Source organism: Triturus cristatus, chromosome 5_2 (genome assembly GCF_964204655.1).
Source record: "Triturus cristatus chromosome 5_2, aTriCri1.1, whole genome shotgun sequence".
Taxonomy (NCBI): Eukaryota; Metazoa; Chordata; class Amphibia; order Caudata; family Salamandridae; genus Triturus; species Triturus cristatus.
In genome coordinates this window covers 114250833-114271664 of record NC_140588.1, presented here as the reverse complement: position 1 = coordinate 114271664, position 20832 = coordinate 114250833, and positions in this window count along the sequence as shown.

The window sequence follows — 20832 nt, the reverse complement described above, 5'->3', positions numbered from 1 at the left end:
TATGGCCGCTGCAAGCACATCAGTTCAAGAAGAGAGCAGATCTGCACCATTTCTTTGTAGATATGGCACCGATCTGCTCTCTCCAGTTCACGCCACGTAGTGCAGCAACTTTTTGTGCTGCCCGGCGATGCATCGACTCTCTGAAAATATGGACCCAAGTTTCTTATGTAAACTGGGTAAAGGGTAGGCTCGTTATTTATCTAAGGTAGCCTTAGATTTCTTTTTGAAGGGATTGTTTGGAATCAGATAAATACTTAATAAATGCATGCTGGCATTTGGAGGTCAGAATTTCATTTTGTGAAGCAAACAGATTCCGCTTGAAGCAACGATTTATGATCAATAAATAAACTCATAAATAAAACAATGACATATTTTAGGTGAATTTGGGTCTATGAAAGAATGAACACACTAAACTGCTCACAAAAGGTCAAGTACAAGTTGCTCTGTTCCCAAGATAATGTTGACGTGTATGCTTTATTAATTTGTGCATGCTTTAATAGTCTGATATATCTTTACTTTCCAGAAATTTAGCAGTGGAAATGAAGAAATGTGCAAACAAAGATTGCCAACACTAAAAATGTGTCTGAAGATTGTTATATTGCATGCTTTGTTCGCAGGAATTGGTACAATTATGTGATGTTTTGTTGTGCATTCAGTGAGAATGTGGTGGAAATCCCTTACAGCCTAAGGGGCATATTTGTTAGCCCTGTGCTCTGCCTTAACGTCACCTTTTGTGACATTCCAGTCCCGCACAGGGATTAGCCATATGGACAAGGCCACAAAAAGTCACCCGAATGGCTTTTCAGGCCTTGTAGATATGGGGTAAGGCGCGACAGTGCAAGTCGTCCTGGGCTGCACAAGTTTTGGGGGCGGCGGCCCCCTGCCTTACCTGCGGCCATCGCGGAGGCAGACGCAGGGACCTTCGCCACCGCCCTGCTTTCACCTGCAGCTGTTGCGGGACAGCAAATGTCCTGACCACCACTGTCATCAATAGGTATAGCTACGCCACCGGGGGCAGTGCCAAATCCTTGCACATCCCGAGAGCAGGCGTAACGAGGAGAACTCTTTACATTTCTCCTTGTTTTTTCCTCATTCATCTTTACACATGTGCTTAATTCTGCAGCACGCACAGAAAGTGCCTCTTTTGATTGTTTTGTGCACAAAGGTTTCTGCACAAAAACAATTGTGCCAACAACATAGACACCCTTGCACCATGGGTGAGAGTGCCTTGCATTGGCAAGAGTGCCTGCGTTGGCGTAAGCACCGACGCAGGCTAAAAGAACAGTAATGCACCCTATCTAGTAAATGCGGTGCATTCCTGTACTCTGAAATTGCCATAGGGCAGCGCAGCAAAATGATTTGCAACACTGGCCTATGCCAATTCCTTCTAACTATCCCCCCTAGTCTGGCCTATAAATACTTAAACATTTTTGGATATATGAAACCAATATTTTTGTAATAGCTTATCTCCTCTCCATAGCAATGTTATTTTTTCTGCTATAGGAGGATGATTAATTTCTAATTCTGGCAGCAATGAAGTGCTCTTTGAGAATTCTGTGCACATATCAGTGAAAATGTGATACCCCTACATTGTATTATATGACCTTTGGTAAGAAACGGATAACCTTTTCATTGTAAGACAATGCGTGTCTCTCCGCCAATGCAGGCCGTTTTTACAGTGATGGTTGAGCTTAATTCACATCTATCAATTATCTAACTAATCCCTAGGATTGAATGACACAGTGAAGTTTAGTAAAAAAGAATGGTCATAATATGACTTTAAGACGTCAATGAAAAAGTAGTTCACGGAAAATGCAAAAATCACATTTATGCTACGGGCAGCCAAGGCTGGTGATCTTTGAAAGTGGCAGGCATTACCCCCCCCCCCCCTCCCCCCCACCGATGTCATTAATTTATTGTTCATATTTTATTGGTTGTTGCTGAGAACTAGATATGCTTAATTATATTCCATTTTGTCACAAGGCTGCCATGTTAAACTGTTCTCTATTTGGAATGTTTGGGCTCCAAATCACAGGAATATTCTGATGAGGTTGAGGCCTTGTAGTATATGAGTAGCATCAGAGATTTTACATTCTGATTACATTTAGAGTATTGTGTGGAACCTGAGAGTGAATATGATTTCTGTAGGGGTAATATGATTTACAGAACACATTCATGGTGATGAAGGGTTTGTCAATGAAAACGTGTGGGTAGGTAGCGGCAATGATAAAATTCCTTATGAGCCGAAGGCTCTGCAACAGACAAAAGGAAATTGAATGTGCTGCTATGCAAATTTATAACCCTCTCTGTCAAGTTTATTATGATATGGAAACTCCTACAGAGGTCCACAAAATTACACACTACAGGTTACGAGAAATACTTTACATTCATTAAATAATTCTTCCTTTGTACAAGGCTACCTCCTAAAAATGTATTATCATACATACTGTGCGGAGTGCAAGGGGCGATGAAACAGTCATATAAAACAGCAAAGTACAAAATACCACATACAAGAGAAAAAATAGGACAAAGCATTCCTATGAACCAAGAGGAAAAATATTAAAACACATATACAACGAAATAACCAACCATCAAAATATTACAGCATATGAAATAGAATTAAAATTACCTAATAAACAGCCAAGAAAGTTTAAAAAAATTGATTAATCCTATGAGAAACCACTTTTTATTTAGTGGGGACAAGACAAATAATCAGGCCTCATTGGTGGAATGAATGTTAAATTTGATAAATGAGGGTCTTGAAAAAATGTGCTTTACCTTTTGTAGCTTCGTACACACAAAAAACACATGATTAAAATCCTGAACTTGTAAACAGCACATTTCACAATTTCTCTCCTCTTTTGGTATTTTATCACAAATGCCAGTAACTTCTCGTAGGGGCAACAAGTGGAGTCTCAATAAGATTATCAACCTGCTAATCCCATGAGGTAGGTTCCAAGTTAAATGGGGCTGTGGTTTGTTCCGCAGTGCGCTCCTACAAACGACCTCATTACGCAACTTGGGATGATTTGAAGCAATTTTTCTGTCCAGGCTAATGGAGGTTACAGACTTCTTTATAGACAGCTTCAATACAGACTTTGGCATGGGAGATTTAGTGTTCCAGCTAAGCCCAAAAAAATGGCTTACTTTCTCAAAGGACCTAAATAATGACGATTGTTCTTTCAGCTGAACAAAGATTTCCACTCTCAAGACGCCCTAAGTGTACCCTCTTCTCCCCAGAGGAGCAAATTACCCCACCTCAAAACCACTGCCACAGATAAAGTATATGAGGAGAGTAAGCCATATTCAATAGGTAAAGCATGGGGGGGCGACCAGAGAGTTAAGGGTACAAATTTGAAACAGAATTCGACCTTCGGCCTTAGGAGAGCCAATGGTGCATATCCAGCAAATATAACAAAATGTGTACTTTGCACCTTCTAACTAGAATTGCTTGGTTGTGTATGTTGAGACTGCTATCAGATTTAATTTATTATTTTAAATTGATGCTTAGGGACACATTGCTGGTAGGATGTTTTCATCAGGGTTTGAATTGACAGAAACACCTAGCAATCAAGCCAATCAATTTCTGGAATCTGTGAGGTGTTTTGAATAGAAATCTGCCACCTAGTTTGACACACCAGAAAGATATTCTCTCATGAGCATAAGTTTCTTCTAGAAGCAGTAATTGCAACAAGGTATTTATTAAGACTCTGGGGCCGATTCACAGAACTAATCTGACACAAAGTCGTAAACTTACTACTTTTGGTATTCACATAAGGCATTTAGTAGTAGTAAAGTTAGTAGTCCTAACTTTACTACTACTAACTTGAAACAAAATCCTAAACTTACCACTTTTGGTATTCACAGAAGGCATTAAGTAGTAGTAAAGTCAGTAGTCCTAACTTTACTTACTAACTTGAGACAAAATCCTAAATTTACTACTTTTGGTATTAACAGAAGGCATTTAGTAGTAGTAAAGTTAGTAGTCCTAACTTTACTACTACTAAATGCCTTCTGTGAATACCAAACGTAGTAAGTTTAGGATTTTGTCTCAAGTTAGTAGTAGTAAAGTTAGTAGTCCTAACTTTACTACTACTAAATGCCTTCTGTGAATACCAAAAGTAGTAAGATTAGGATTTTGTCTTAAGTTAGTAGTACTAAAGTTAGTAGTCCTAACTTTACTACTGCTAAATGCCTTCTGTGAACACCAAGAGTAGCAAGTTTATGATTTTGTCTCAGATTAGTTCTGTGAATCGGCCCCCATGTTTTTAGAGATCAGTGTGCACCACTTTCTGATTCCTGAGACTGCACGTGGGACGCAGGGCTCGGCAAAGCAATTACAAAGGTCAAGTTGGGAGGCTCGCCCGAGATGCTTGTGGGCTGCTGGCCACAGTGGGGTGGGTACAACACTTATCCTGCTTTCTCCTGTAGGTATATTTGCATTCTGAGGTAGCGGGCGCCATCTTCAGCACCTCTAATATTTCCCTATCCTAGATGGCGGCCCATCACTGTTGTCTTACCTTGAATTTCCAATGCATCATGGCACAAGTAACTTCCTGGGTCACTTTCTTTCTTACCAGGCCTTGTAAGAGTGTTTAAGGATGAGAGATTGGAGGAATGGTGTGTCCCAATTGTTCATTGGATTCAGGCATGCTGCTAGTTAAGATTCAGTTTACTAACTAGTTCCTTTTCTCGCTTTGTTTCAGGAGTGTCTTTGATCCTCTCCGCTAAATCCTGCTCTTCTGGAAATTTGTTTATTTGGAGGATTTTTGTGCCAGTTAGCTTTTTTTCTACCAGAAGTTGTTTTTTCACTTTGACATCCACTGACAGTAGGAGTCTCCGTCAGCAGGGTGGCTTCAGGAAGAGATTGCCCATACTTTATAGTCAAGGTCTCCTGCATCCGGCCTCAAACTTCACTAGCAGAGATTGGAATATTGCAACACCAAAGAGCCTCACCTTTACCCGAGGTTATGAATTCCTCACAAGAGCTCCAAGAGTCCATTCAACACCTAAATGTGTAGCTGGATGCATTGGGTCATGAGAACACAGCCTTGAAGCAGTTCTGGGCATTTCATGTCTCTTCTGATATTCCGGTGGTACCAGAGGGAACTAAATGCTTTGAAATGAATCCAGAGAAGATTAAAGAGCTTATGGATGTAATCACAGTTCATTTCACCTTTCGACAGTTTCAATTTTTGCCTCAACAGATGGAAGGGGGCAATTTAAATAGTTGGCTGTCCAAGGAAAGCCTTTCCTTGGCTATGTCTCTTGTTTTTGTATTTCTCACGCAATATTGGAGAGCTATGCTCACTTTTTGGAAAGATTTGAAAAGATGTATTGTCAACCTGACCAAGAATATTTAGCAGAAGTGTTGTAAGGTGATATCCAGCAAGGTTCTCAAGGAGGTGTGGCATACCTGACTCTTTTTAGGTGATTGGTAGCCAAAACTCAGTGGGTTGAATGAACTCTTCTCACCTCGTTTTGACATAGATTGAAGAATGAAATCAAGGAAGAGTTGGTTCATGTTTCTTGTCCATCCACATTGAGTGAAGTCATTGAAACAATCTAACATATTGAGTTTTGGTTAAAGGAGAGAAAGAAAGAGAAACACAGTAAACAATCAATGTCTCCATATTTGACATCCAGATCTAATCCTGTGCTAAAGAATGAGGAAGCCAAAGGATTGTGTCTATACTGTGGGGTGGTGAGAAGGGTCATTTACTTAAGGAATGTCCAGTCTGTTCCTCCAGGTTGTCAGGAAACACCAGTATCCAACACTAGTAAGGAAGGAAATATTGGATGAGAATATACTTCCTCATAATGCAGTGTCAATATTTCTCACTGAAAAAGGCAATCAGTTGTTTTTGCTTCCTAGTACTCTATATCTTGGTCCAGAGCCAAAAGTGTCAACTATGGCTTTGTTAGACTCTGTCAATTTTCTGGGCTCTAATTGGGCATAAGAACTTCAAATTCCCTGGGGTAGGAAAGAGAAGGCTGATGTAATTCATACTTTGAATGGTACTCTGCTAGTATCTGGTCCAGTGCTAGAGTGTTCGCCCAATTTATGAATGAAAGCCTTTCATCACAAGGAAAGATTGACTTTTGATTTGACTAGCTCGTGTAATCATCCTGTAATCCTTGGGCTTACGTGGTTGTGCCTTCATATTTTAACTGGGCCACCTGAACGATTTCGTTAAGCTCCATTTTTTGTAGTTGGAATTGTTTGGGAACCTTGGAGGAACCAGTAGATCACTTGCCAGGTGAAAGGAAAGGGATCATATCATGTGTGGCAGTGATGAGTCCAGCTGCAGAAATCTATCATGATTTTTTGGATGTTTTTTCTTCCTCCACATCAAAACAGTTTCCTCTATATCTTCCATGTGGTTGTGCTATCCCATTAAAACCAAAGGCTAAGCCTCCTTGAAGTTGGATATATTCTCAATCAGTATCTGAGAAAAGAATTTTACGTCAATATTTGCCTCCTGGGGCACCTCTATTTTTCATGGCCTAAAAGGATAATGAGGTGACACCATGTATTGATTTGACACAAATTAATGAGATTACCGTAAAGGATCGGTATCCCCTTCCTTTAATAAGGATATTCTGGAAGCTGTTCCAGGATCTTGACTCTTTACTAAGTTTGATCTCCAAGTGGTGTATCATCTCTGTCATGATTTTAAGTCTACTGGTAATAGAGGAATTAAGAACACCCTGGGATTGTGGCCTCAAAATGTTTGGTGGTCAACTATGAGTGAAGATGTGAAAAGGTATGTACAGAGTTGCCCTGTATGTGCCTAAGACAAGGTTTCCCATCAAAGTCCTGCAGGACTTTTGAAACCCATAAAGCTAGCCCTTAGATGCTGGCATACATTTGGCATATATTTTACTGCGGAATTACCACCTTAAGAAAAGAAGAATACTATAATGGCTACAGTTGATTCATTTTTTTAAATAGCCCATATTTCACACCCGGTCCAAGTTACCTGGCACCTAAGAAACTGCAATGTGTTTTATCTGGGACATTTATTGGCTCTATGGGTGTCCAGAGAACATTGTTTCTGATAAGGGGCCTCAGTTTGTTTCTCTTTTTTGGAAGGCCTTTTGTTCTGCTTTGGGTATTACCCTTGCTTTGTCTTAAGGCATTCATCCTCCTACTAATGAACTCATAGAGAAGACCAATCAGACACTTTGCAGGTGCAGTATCTTTTATGGGTATTGTAACTTCCTTTTGTTGAGTTTGCTCTTAATATTAATTTCCATAGTGCTACTAGTTCTCCTTTTTTTGTCTTCAGGGTTTTCACCCTAAGATGTGTCCTGCAGTTCCTTCTTTTGAGTTAAGATGATGGTTAAAAATCAGCACCTGACTCAGGACAGCATGATAACACAGGCTAACAAGCATAGACATGATGGCCCTCATTTCCAAGTAGAGGATAAGTTATGTTTAACTTTTCAATTTTTGCCCATTAGATATGGTGAGTCAAAGTTTCACCCATGTTCCTTGGGCACTTTTCCTTTTCTGCAGAAGATTAATCCTGTTTCTGTACGTTCAAAGCTTCCAAAGGCCTTGAAGGTTCATCCCACTTTCCATGTATCACAATTGAAGTCCTTTGTCTCTGATCATATTTCTGGGGCTCCTCTTCCTCCTCCTCCATCTATTTTTGTGGGTGGTCATTCTCAGTTTAAAGTATCTGATATTGTTGACTCCCTTTTTGTTCAAGGTAACCAGCACTTCTGGTTATATAGAAGGTTTATCCTATATCCAAACAGTCTTTGGAGACAGCCACAGCTATCCCTACTAAGCCTGGGGCTCAAGAGGAGAGGGTGTACTGTTGAGAACTCAGTGTCCTGCATGCACCACTTTCCTTTTTCTTTATTCGTGCAGCGTGCGAGATGCGGGCTCAGCAAAGCACTTACTCAATTGGGTTGGGGGGCTTGCCCTCTATGCTTGTGGGCTGGTGGCCACAGTGGGAGGTCCAGCACATGTCAGTCTTTCTCCTGTAGGTATCTTTGGCATTCTGAGGTGGTGGGCACCATCTTGGGAACCTCTAATATATCCGTATCCTCGATGGTGGTCCATCAATGCTGTTTTACCTTGTATTCCCAATCCATCATGGCAGCAGTAAGTCAAGTGAAGTCAAGAGGTACTTTATTCAGCCACTCAAAGCCAGAAAAGAAGACATTTTTAAAAAGTGACATTTCATCAAAGATACAATCAATTAAGAAAACACCATGACCCGTATAAACAATAAAGAGGCCAAATCACACAGTTACAAATACTAAAATCAGCTAAACAAATCAATAAAAAGACAAACGTTGTTGTTTCCAGTGCTAAATCTGTAAACTGCAAGGGATGCAATGTATAAAGTGATACAGTGCTGATGCATAAAGTCAATTTCTGTAGCTGATATGCCATAGAGAACTCGGAATAACACAGTGATCCATGGGTGCAGCCAACAAAGACGGACTAGCTACTGCAAAGATAACTTCTTCCTGTGCCAAATGGCCCCTGTTAAAAAGCTTGCAACCCCAACCCAGACCATGGGAGAAGATAGCATTTGAAGATATAATGATGCAGAAGTACCTTCCTGGGTCTCTTTCCTTCTTTCCAGGTCTTGTGAGAGTATTTCAGAGTGAGAGATTGGAGGAATGGTGCATCCCAACTGTTCCTTGGATTCAGGCAAGCTGCTAGTTAAGTTTCAGTATGCTAACTCATCCCTTTTCAAGCTTTGTTCCAAGAATGTTTTTGATCCTTTCCACTATGCCCTGCCCTTAATGAAATTCATTTCTTTGTAGGTTTCTGGTGCCAATTCACTTTTCCTCCACCAGAAATGTTTTTTTTCATTTGGCATCCACTGATAGGGAGGGCTCCCCCTTGGGATGGGGACTCCAGGAGGGGACCGACTGTATTCAAAGTCTGCTGCATCTGGCCTCCCACTTTGCAACCAGCAATTGACACCATGAGTGTCTTCAACTTACCCTCGCCCCCTAGCTGGTTCACATACTGGTCTCCTGTCATGTTATCCATCCAGTAGATGATTCATCCAAATGATTAGTTGATCACAGAGCATTTAGTTCTGAGTACCATTGAGCTACTCCAAGTAGTTGATGTATAGAGATTCTTCTGTGACCAAAATCCATTGTTCATCTCATTCTGAATGTTGCCCCCTGTTGGACTTGGCCCTTTCTGCAGGGTCACCCACACACGTTGTGCCTTCCTCCTTCCCTTTTTTAGCTGATTTTATTTCTTTTGCATTAGGACTCTGGACACTTTACCACTGCTAACCAGAGCTCTCTGCCTTAAACATGGTAACATTGGCTCATCCACAATTGGCATATATTTACTTTACTCAGAAGTCCTTACCAAGGTGCGCTTCCTTTGCTCAGGGCCTGTAAATTGAATGCTAGTGGGCTTGCAGCACTGATTGTGTCACCCACATCATTGACCCTTTACATGTCTCAGGCCTGCCATTGCAGTGCCTGTGTGTGCAGTTATAAGCTGCAATGTGAACCTGGTAAATTAACCCTCTTGCTAGGCCTGAACATTCTTTTTTAATACATATAATTTACCCTTATGTTAGGCCCTAGGAAGTCTCAAGGGCAGGGTGCAGTGTATTTAAAAAGTTGGACATGTACTTTTAAGTTTTACATGTCCAAGTAGTGAAACAACTTTAAAAGTCATTTTTCACTACTGCAAGGCCTATCTCCCCCATAAGTTAACATTGGGATTAGTCTATTACATTTTATAAGTGTAATTTCTCTTTGGGAAAAGATAGATATTTTGAATTTGTTGTCTCTAGATTCACAATTTAAAATCACAACTCATGGTAAAGTTGGATTTTAAGTTGCCAGTCTGAAATGCCACTTTTAGAAAGTTGGCATTTTCTTACTTCAACCATTATGTGCCTTCTGTCTGTTTCTGATTACACATTTGGGGTGGGTGACAGCTGGGACTTCTGCAATCCATCTAGACAGCCACACACAATGAAAGCTTAGGTGTGACTTGATTGGCCTTAATGTGCTAATTACTGGCTTAATGTGGGGAATGTGTCACATTGCTAGTTTAGGCCCCGGAGGTAACACTGCCATTTTACATGTACACATTTCTTAAGTTGCCTTCTTTTCCACATGATGACATTTGACACACATTTGCTTGTGTTACAGTGCAGGATTAGTTTCTCTGAAACCACATTGTTTACAATTTCCACTTCGTAAGTATGCTATCATGACACCCTGAAAATTCAGCACAAGGCCTGAATACACATTGTACAAAATGCTGTTGTTTGTTATTCGTCCATGAAGCAACAGAGCTATCACAGAGAAAATAAACAGGGTCAGCTTGGCCGAAGCCTCGACATCGAAACACATGTAGTTCTGTGCTCAAATTAGAGGAGCACTCTGTTGTCTTTGCGAGATTGCTGTGTCAGAGTCTTAGCCCAGCTGATCTCTGTTTACACACTGCAAGGCAGGATGTCCAACATGTTACCAAGACAGGGGCCTATATACCTTACATTCAGGTAATGGGGATTTAGATTATCCAGTAAGGGATTATTTGGCAGATCACTGGCCTGAAACAACTAGGTTAGGGAGCACATAGTAGGAGCACACAATCCCCAGTACTCATATGCCAGCATATGTACACTGTTTAGCACAATGGTGAAATCATTCATTCTTTTCACTGTCCTTATAAAGCTTATCACTTTTATCTGCTTTTGTCTATTAATCAGTGCAGTGCATATACTTTATACAAGAATCAAAATGGTTCAATAAATATTGAAAATGCCCCTTTGTGTATTTCCTGTGTATCTCTCTGAGTGAGTACGAGAGACTGAGCAAAAAGGGGTTCTAGATTTCCTGGAGAGTCAAGGTTGTTACGTTCTGAGGCTGCCCAAACCATGTATTATATTCCCAGTTTTAGGGGTACTTATGGTGGCACTGTGTTAGCAGGTCTATAGGCTGACATATTCTGAGGGGGTGCATGGAATCAGTCTGGCGCCATCCCAATGTTTATGTTGTCCAAACAACTAACAATTACTACTGAAATGTGGAAAACATGTGACATGGCAACACCAATGTTGGTAGATTGTGTTCTTTTTTATGGATTGCCTGAGTAGTACTCTCATGCAAACCCAGACACCCCTGCTTACTTCCTAACCAGAGACGTCTGTGGTGGTAAGGTACATCTATGTATTGACTGCAGGTTGTTCAAGTTTCAACCTTTCAAAGGATTTGTTCATATTGTGATAGCCTCTCTAAAAATTCATACACAATTATGTCTCAAGAAGAAGGCCCTCCAGCACTTAACATTGCTGGGAACTGGAGACATGCGGTTACTCAGAACCTATTACAACATTGTCTTTGTGGTTGATGCTCACAAAGTATATACAACAGAGGTGTTCTATTCATGGGATACATTCCGGGCAGCAGACAACACAATAGGGCTATTTCATAACTACACATGGATGAAGTTCCAAATATCTAGGGTCCGATTCAAAATAGTAATCTGAGACACAATCCTAAATTCACTACTTGTGGTATACACAGAATTAGTAGTAGTAAAGTTAGGATTTTGTCTTAAGTCTGTCTTAAGACTGTTTTAAGTCAAACTTAAGACAAAATCCTAACTTTACTACTACTAAATGCCTTCTGTGAATACCAAAAGTAGCAAGTTTAGGATTTTGTCTCAGATTAGTTCTGTGAATCGGCCCCTAAACACTATATGAAGAAATAGAAATACCTTTAACATACCAAGAACACAACAATTGGTTTGATGGTACCCTACCACATACAACAGAAGACGGAAGACGAGGTCCCCTTTGTAACGAGGGAACAACATGGCCAGTCTTAGATGGATAGACACCGGATCCTAATGTTAAAACTTTATCAGCAGTGCAATTGCGTAGATGTTTGACACAGTTCATTATGCCAACATTGGCACTTAACCCTGCATGGACTGCTCAAGCTGCACAACCAAAATTGGCTACACAAACATTAAATGCAGTAATGGGTAAAGTTCCCACCAGACCGGACGAGATTCTGTTCTGGATTACACAAAAAACAAATCAACTTGAAGCAGTTATTGCCCATATCAGACCACATGAACAACACAGAATATTAACAATTTGCTTGCCAAAGGAGGATGGCTCCCTCTGTGGCAGATTGCACCACATGATGTACAGTCTTCACTGCAGTATATACCCGAACATAAGGTACGGGTGCAGCATCTGCCCTGTATTGGGGATGAAACGGATGGACAACTTTGATGTAGTATCTGTCAATATGTTAAGTAATATAAAAGGGGAAGCAGCAGCATTGGCTATACACCAGCGTCTAAGGGATTTAGCTCCAGGACCACAGGTATGTGAATTGCCTAAAATTATTGAGGAAACTGATGCTACAGAGGTAGAGATAATTAGGGAGCTAGACCAGGTAAACCGGAATTAAAGAGTAATTCTGGAAAGGATAACTCTAAGCAAGCACTGAGACTTCTACAAAGAAGTGAGATAATAAGAAAAACAAAGAAAAAAACAAATCACAGACTGGGCCTCCTCCACAGGAAACCACAGAGAAATGCTATAACCTATGAAACCATTATCATATTAGAATGCCTGACATGGATCAGGATATTGATACACGTTCGTCTCATTCCTTTCAGGAGTCATCCAAAAAATTGGATTGGAGCAGCACACAAAACTGAAGAATGACTCACAACGCTCATCAGGCTACATCATTAAACAGGGAGATAACCTAAAACATAAAAACTTCCATTTAAAAAGAAGAAGGTAGCTGGACTTAAGGTCAGGCATATCACGGATATTTAGGACACTACTTCTGTATTGGGAATTGGCAGTGACCATAGTGGACAGTGTGGCAGAGATCACAATATTTCACTGGAACCTGATGAACTGTCTGGTGGGAGTAGCGCTGAGTGAATATCTTCAGGCTGAAACACCAAATACTAGGGTTAATGTGTACTGCATCATTTACACAAAATACAACATTAATTAAAGGGGGGCGTACCTAGGAATATTAATGCTCTCATTTGGGAGGACTTAACATATGGATGCAATATTCTCTTGGTCGAAATGGATTCCCCCAAATGGAGGAACTGTATTTTTATCTGCTTTTTCCAACCTTGCTCCACACTCAATTAAACATTCATACACCAAGGAGTGGGCATTAGTACTCTTTCCTGCATTATGCCGCAACTATGTGGGGTGGGATGACGGTTCCCCTATTGTGAAATACCAGTGAGGACTACCCCACAACCTCAAAGAAAATACCATAAAAACAATTATGCCAAAAACAAGTTAGGGATATTCTAGAACAACTTGAATACTAGGTTGTGATAGAAAGTTGCACCTCTTCAATAAATAATCTCATGTTTCCTATGATGAAACCAGACCATTCATATTGTCTAGTTTTAGATTACAGACACCTAAACACAGCCACTCATAGATTTGCAGTACAAGATACGCACAGCGTGGCACTAATGAATAACATAGTCCGTAAAAAAGACAAAACTACACTAGATATCTTGAATTGATTTGTCTGCCAAAATATAGCACCTGGAAGCAGGTATCTGGCAGCATTCAGTGCTCTGGGTTCTCAAAAACAGTTCTGTTGATTGCCATAGGGGTATACGAATAGCTGGGCTGTTTTAAGCCAGGGTAACAGAACTTCTAGAAAATGTTGATTACCATACACTCTCCTATGTCGATGACATATATTTGATGGATGATGACCTTTTTGTACACTTGGCAAGGGTGGATCGCATAATTTTGGGATTTGCTCACATGGGATACAAGTTTAACTTTTAAAGATACAAAACTGCCCTCTCAATGTCCTGCTTCTGGGATACAAGTTGTCAAGTGAAAGCAAATGCCTTGCAACATATTTCTTAGATAAGTGTGCGCTCCTACAACCTCCCACAACATTGAAGAGTTTACAATCCATATGAAAATTTTTAAATGTTGGCAAAACTTACATTCCAGTTTAAGCAGAACAGGTTAAAACTTTCTATGACCTGATCCATCCAGATTTCTCTAGCACGCAATGGACCACAGACCACATACAAATATTACGTTCAGTACAACCTGACATGGAACCTTCAAAACACACACAGGTGTAAACATGATGAACCTAGTAATCCACAGGGGCATCAGGGTACACCTCCATGATATTCAATGAAGAGGACACTGTTCCAATTGCATATACATTACATCTATATATTAATGCTGAAATGTATTTTGACCAACAGAAAAAATAATGCAAATTGCCATAATTGATTGTTTATGTGCAGGAAGGTGTACCTTCCTGCACATAAACAATCGTTCCTGCAGTGCAGTCACCCTTTCAACATGGTGGAAGGTGCCTGTGCTGGTGCTAGGCAGCATTTGTTTGCACCAGCCCCAGGGGAAACACAAGGGTGTACTGTATTTTTGTGAATATGGTGCATCTCTGTGTTTTCAAAATGTCGGAACGCTGTGCTGAAAGATTTGGGGCAGCTCCACGCTCTGACACTTTTTTATAAATATGACCACAGGGTCTTATTATTTAAAGCTTGCACCATCACCTCCAAAGTAAAAATATGCAAACAAACACCAAGCTGACATTCTGCTTCTTTTCTTTCCCAGCTGTCAATACAAAAGTTTGATTTTTGGAGGGAAACTATTGATGTAAAATCAATTTGGCAGACAAAGGATTGGCGGGTCAGGGGAACGAGGCATTATTTAGAGCATGCCTTATACCACAGCAAATTATTTTCCTTAATGCAACTGTGCAAAAAAATGTCTTGGTTTTAGCCAAGATAAAAGATTTGAACACTCCACGCATTCACACATTCGCACATTTTAAAAACGGGCAACAGTTTACAAAATACAAGGAGGAAGCAATAGACATCATGCTACGCAATTGCATGTACAATTCATCATGCACCAATTGGAGGGGATGGCTGGAGTGGCTGTTAGATATCAAAGGATGTCAAGCATGATTCCTGGGAAACACAGAGGACTTTAGGATCAGCAGGCCTGACCTGCATTATGTGCGGACAGAACCCTCTGGGGTGGTAACAGCGTACAGTTTGGGAAAGTTGTGCCTTGAATGGCTAAAAACCTCAACATTGTCCCAGGTGAAACAACACTTGTCCCTTCTTTCTGATGACCTGGAACTCGCCACTGTCTCTGGAACTCCCAAAGTGCACCTTGCCCTGATCAAATCCATTCTCAATCTTGCTGCCAGGCTTATCACTGACTGTAAGCGGTTTGATCACATCTCCCCCGTCCTCAAAGACCTTAAATGGCTTCCTGTTGAAGGTAGATCCACTTACAAGACTGCCTGCATCACGCACAAAGCCCTCCATCAAAACACCCCATCATACCTCTATGATAAACTCCACAAGTCAGGATGTACCAGAAATATGAGGAGCACCGATGCTCTCATCCTAATTCCACTTTTATTAAAAAAGAAAGCTACTCAATCTTGCTCTTTCTCTGGAAATGCGCCTACTGTATGGAATGCTCTCCCCAAGGAACTACGCTGCAACCCCTCCTACCCCAGCTTCAAAAAAGACCTCAAACTGCTCCTTCTCAACAAATACTGGGGTCCTTAATTTCATTGTCACTGGTTATATATGCTTACCCCTGCCCTAACTCTTTCATTTAGAACCACCTATCCCCCTTTTCTTATCATAGATAACGTCCTTCTGCCCCATCCCCCTTAACCCCCACCCTCCTTAGTAACCCTGCTCTCTCCCTCCTTCCCCCATCCAATTACTAAATTTTGCTTTCTTCCGCGCCTACTCATCTTCGATACGCTGTTAGACTTAGGACATATTTGTTAACATTTACCTCATTTTAAACAAACCATTGTATGCCTTGTTTTCTGACTTATGTGTAAAAAAGCTACATTGAAACTCTGTTTTTACCTAATCATGTAAAGCGCTCTGATACACTTGGGTCCAGCCAGCACTATATAAAACCTTTAAAATAAAAAAATAAATAAATTGTTAGGGTCTCAAAAACCACGTCAAAAATGCTTATTGGAGCAATATACAATGAAATATAGAATGTTTCTCACCAAGAAGCTGCAGAAAGACTGTGCGAGATCGGCAGGGCAAATTTGGTAAAGGCTCTAGCAGAAGTTGACAATGGCTTGACGACCCTGTCCTCTAGAATGTGCTCCCTTGGTAATATAGTGTCCTTGGCAATAGACATTATGCAATATGACATGTCTGCATTACAACATATCATAACTTAGATGCAGCCAGCTTTTGAGTTGGATGCTTCAGACTCTTTGTTCTGGTCGCATACCATATAAATGCCACTAGCCTGTTTTCACCTTATCAACTGACAAAACAGCAAATACTCATGGAATGCAAAGATTCAACATATACTAAGTTACACATTAAGAGATTAGAGAGGCTGCTGTTTACTGTTGCTGAAACACCTTCCATTAATTGGATAATCCGCACCTTCATTGCTTTGCCTATTTTGTCATTTTATTTCCAATGCTACTTACACCAGCAAGTGGACAGATCTGAAGCCTTAGAGGAAGAGTATGTACATGGGTATTGGGAATTACCTTTTTAATTACCTTTACCTTTCAGTGTTGGAATAAAGTAACTAAAGTTTTTCTCAGCAGTTCCGGCTGCTAGAATGCTTCGAGTGTCTCCTTAGTGTGCAAGGAAAATTCGCTCCATGCTTCCATAGAAAACTTATCTTGCTACTTGAAAGGTTCTCCAGCGGCGATGATTTGTCTGGCTTTCAGATTACTCTCAAATGGGAGTTATTTGATTTTGAATGATCAAGGTTGCTATACGGTGAGACTGAGCATAGACTATCTTATTGTCATGGTTTCTTCCGTGGTCACTTGCTGTACAAAAGTATTGTTTCCACCTGCACGTCCAGTTAGGGAGGCACCACTGTGGCCTTCAATTAAGCTTTCAAATGTGCACTTTGATGGTTTGAGAAAACGGAAGACCTTATTGTTTCAGAAAGATCTGGCCTTAACATTTGCAAAGGAGACGTTTGTTCTTCAGGTTGCAAGGTTTCTTCTGAGATACAGTCGCTACTCATTACTAATTTTCTACAACATTTTGGAGAATCGGTGCACTGCATTTTTAATATGCCTCATACTGCGGGAGTAGCACATTTTTTTTTATAAGATTAGGTTCTGGTTTGGTTAGTACCTTCCAGACATTCTTAGGAGTAATTCCATCATTTAATCACTCCGTTGTCTGAAGCGTTTTTTAGGCCTTCCGCTGGTCTTGTTCCTGATTTATTTTCTGCTCCACGATGGATGTCCCATTTTGAGATCAAAGGGAACAGGCACTAACACAGGGGTCTCCAACCTTTTGTGTAGGGAGAGATACTTCTGGTCAGTGAAAATCGTCGTGAGCTACTAAACCCCAAGCAACTCACGCATTTTTCCGAGAGACCCCCCACGCCTAGTTTCATAGACTTTAAGCCTGATTTCTTCAGAGCCCATACTGTTGCAGATCCCGAGGTGAAAATCATTTTTTGTCCACATCCGGATAGGGAGTGGCTCCTATGTACAAGAACATTTTTTAAGGACTTTCTTATGCCCTTGCCACCCCTTAGGCATGACCACAGACATGGGTTTTGGTGCTTAGTTTGAGCCCGCTGATTTCTGGTGCTTGGCACCGTAACTTTATTGTCAAAACGTGCACTTATGTCAGTCTGCCACATGGTGGTGATGGTGTTTGTCTCTAATTTAGAGATGAGCACAGCAACAGTTGTTTATTAATTCAATGTATATAAAAAACTACCAAAACCTGCTGCCCAAGCCATTCTTATATCTTTGGGTGCTTGGAATAGTCTGAATTGTTACACTTGTAGGAGCGTGATGGCAAGTAGTTGTGTTAGTACTGGCATCACTGGCAGGGGCAATTTGTGGTGCAAGCTGCAGTGGCCTCCTAACTTTATTTTTTTTAACATGTTTAGCAATAAAACTAGGGGCAGTATCCAGAGTGGACCCACGCAGCCCCACTCTCCATTAGAGAGACATTTCGCCAGGCATGTGGTCTAGGCCGGGGCACAAATGAGGGTGGGTGTAGTTAGCCACCGTGCCTAATTCTGTGTAGAGTAGTAGACCCTCAGAAGCCTACTGATGGGGTAATATGGGAAGCTTATGCACCCTGACTGAGCGCCAGGTCAGACTGCAACACACTTAGGGTGTTGTGGAAGGTATTGTAGCAGTTTCACACTAACGTAGCGTGCCCACATGCAGCATTCTTGGGGGGTTACACTGTAATACGGACCTCCAGTAAGGTATGTGGCAAAGGTAAGCCACCATTCGTGCAATGCTTTACAAAGTATTAATACTCATTAAAGTGCAGCTCGTTCTGTTACTTGGAAACATTCAACAAACCCTTCTTTAATCCCACTTTGTGTTTGTGCGCCCCTTCTTGTGTGTGCCCAGTACAGACCTGACTGGGGTCTCCCAGCTCTAGCCTAGTGTGTCTAATAATCCTTTGAGGTAGTCAAGGCGCTGGGGAGATTTTGGCAATGAAGCACAACATCTGTGTTTCATGACAGGTAGTGCCAGGCCTCCCTCTGAAGTAGGAACCTCCCCAGGAAGGTTGGAGTCATATGCACTACATGTGATGCACCCTGGAACTCTGTGTTGGAATCCAAAAGTCACCCTCAAGGTCACGTTAACTGTGGCTCACCTTCTTCGTAATGCACTGATAGTGTGTTCCCAAAAGCCCACCACGGGCCAGGGCCTGCATCAGTAATATGTGGCATGCGAATGTACAACGTTGCTCCCATATTTACATTTGGCCATCTTTCATACAAATGAGGAACTTTCATTGCACATGCTTATCATGGGAGGGGCCACTCCTGTAATACAGACATGTCTTGGTAACTCGTAATGTCGTGTAGGTGGGTGAGAGATACCGGCTGGAATCTTTAGTGTTCTGTGGTAAAGTTCTGTTTTGCTGTACCATGGAGCGTAGCTCAGTCATCAGTAATGCAAGTTTGGAAATTATCTTTCAGCACTGGCACTGGCGATAGGTAATAGTGCAAGAAACAGCCATCACTGTTCTCACAAGGTTGTATGCTGCCCAAGAAGGTTTGTTTACGCACACAATAACTTCAGCACTTTTCATTGACGTCATCTCTGTGGCTGGATCACCGAGAGATTCATCACAAAACGCTGCCATCAGTGGCTGCCCTCGGTTGAAGCAGACCCCTTGAGAGGAATATTTGCAATGCTTGTACATAAAAGACAATGACTTGCAAGAACTTGTCACCGAGTTCTGTGTTGTCAAGCACTTCATGAAACTCCTTTCTCAAAAGATCCCTTACTTTAGAAAAAGAATGTTCATTGTTGACCCTGACTCTTCTACACCTTATCTCCGGCACCGGATTCCTGATTCCTCATACTGCTGTGCAAACTTGTTAACCGAATCCTCTTAACCCGCCTGAATATCTTGGATAATTGTCTTGAGGGTGGCTCCGGCATGCTTAGAGGGAAGAAGGTCCTGTCTGGCCATGTGTAATTGCTTACTTAATTTATTAATGGCACTCTAATGTTTCCACAAACTTGCTGCTTGAACATGTGTTTTACTGCAGGCTGCGGCGCCTTCGAGCTCTTTCAGAGCAGTTTACCCACCAGAACCATGCGCCTGTCGTCTTTTTGTTCAGCGCGTGAGCCAAGGGCCCACCACTCTACACAGGGTGCTCGGAAACACTGCCCCAGCATCTGGATGGGCACTGTTACCCCTCAGCTCCACACCTGGCACAAAAAACGGGGGGCGCACACATGCACATGAACGGGTGCGGTTAGGTATGGTTGCCAAATGGATGGGTGTCACTTATGGTTCTATTTTCGTATCATGTCTGGGCATTTGCACAAAGTTAACATTTGCACATATGGAAGTAGTGAGGCATCCCATGCTCTCGTCCCGTCTGTCAGCTGTAAAAGTTAATGGGCTGAGGGAGCAGAAATAAAGAGAGGTTTGCTGTGCTTTTGGGACTTTAGTTTCTGGGTCTACGCATTGGCACAGCACTTATGAGAGGTGCCACATGGTGGCACTGTTTGTGAAATTTAGACATAAGCAAAAGAACACTTGTTTATTAATTCAATATACATTAAAACTCATCACCACTATATTTATATTCCTTGGCTTAATTACTACTAATTACTAAAGTAATCTTCTTTTTGTGTGCCCTGCTGAAGTACGTCTATAAATATTTACATATCTATCTGGTTAATTTACTACTTTACTACTTTACTGGGCATATTTGGAACAGCGCAAATATTGTTTTCTTTAAAAATGACCTTGTTTTGTAACGTGCCGAGTCATACAAAGGTGTTCAAGGGCATTACAAATTAATGCAAAGAGAAGTGGAAAGTGAGGAGAATGGGGCCATCACATTAAAAAACAAGTTTCTCTGAAAAAACGGCAGCAGCTGGAAATAAGAACGTGTTGTGCTTTTTGCCTCGCAGTTCAATCTACAGTCAAAATAAAGACTTTACTCAGCTTCTGTAAGACAACATGGAGTGTCGGGTGTGCTCCCACGGCTTACCTCTGCTCTGCTGAAAAGGGCAGATGGCGTGGGTACCGGCAGTTCTATACTACTTGACTTGCTCGACCTGCAAACCAGCTGCTCTGCCCATCCATGCCTGAGGCAGCTCCGCGCTAGCACCCTTTGCACTCGTGACTCACTCAATGAGCGCGGTGCCAGTGAGAAAAAGGCAGGGGGCGCATAGACAGTCACGCTGATCTGCACGTAGGAAGGAGAGGAAAGGTCGAATTTTTTAAGGAAAGGTCGAATAACCACCAAACCCTGGATGACAGGTTCAAGT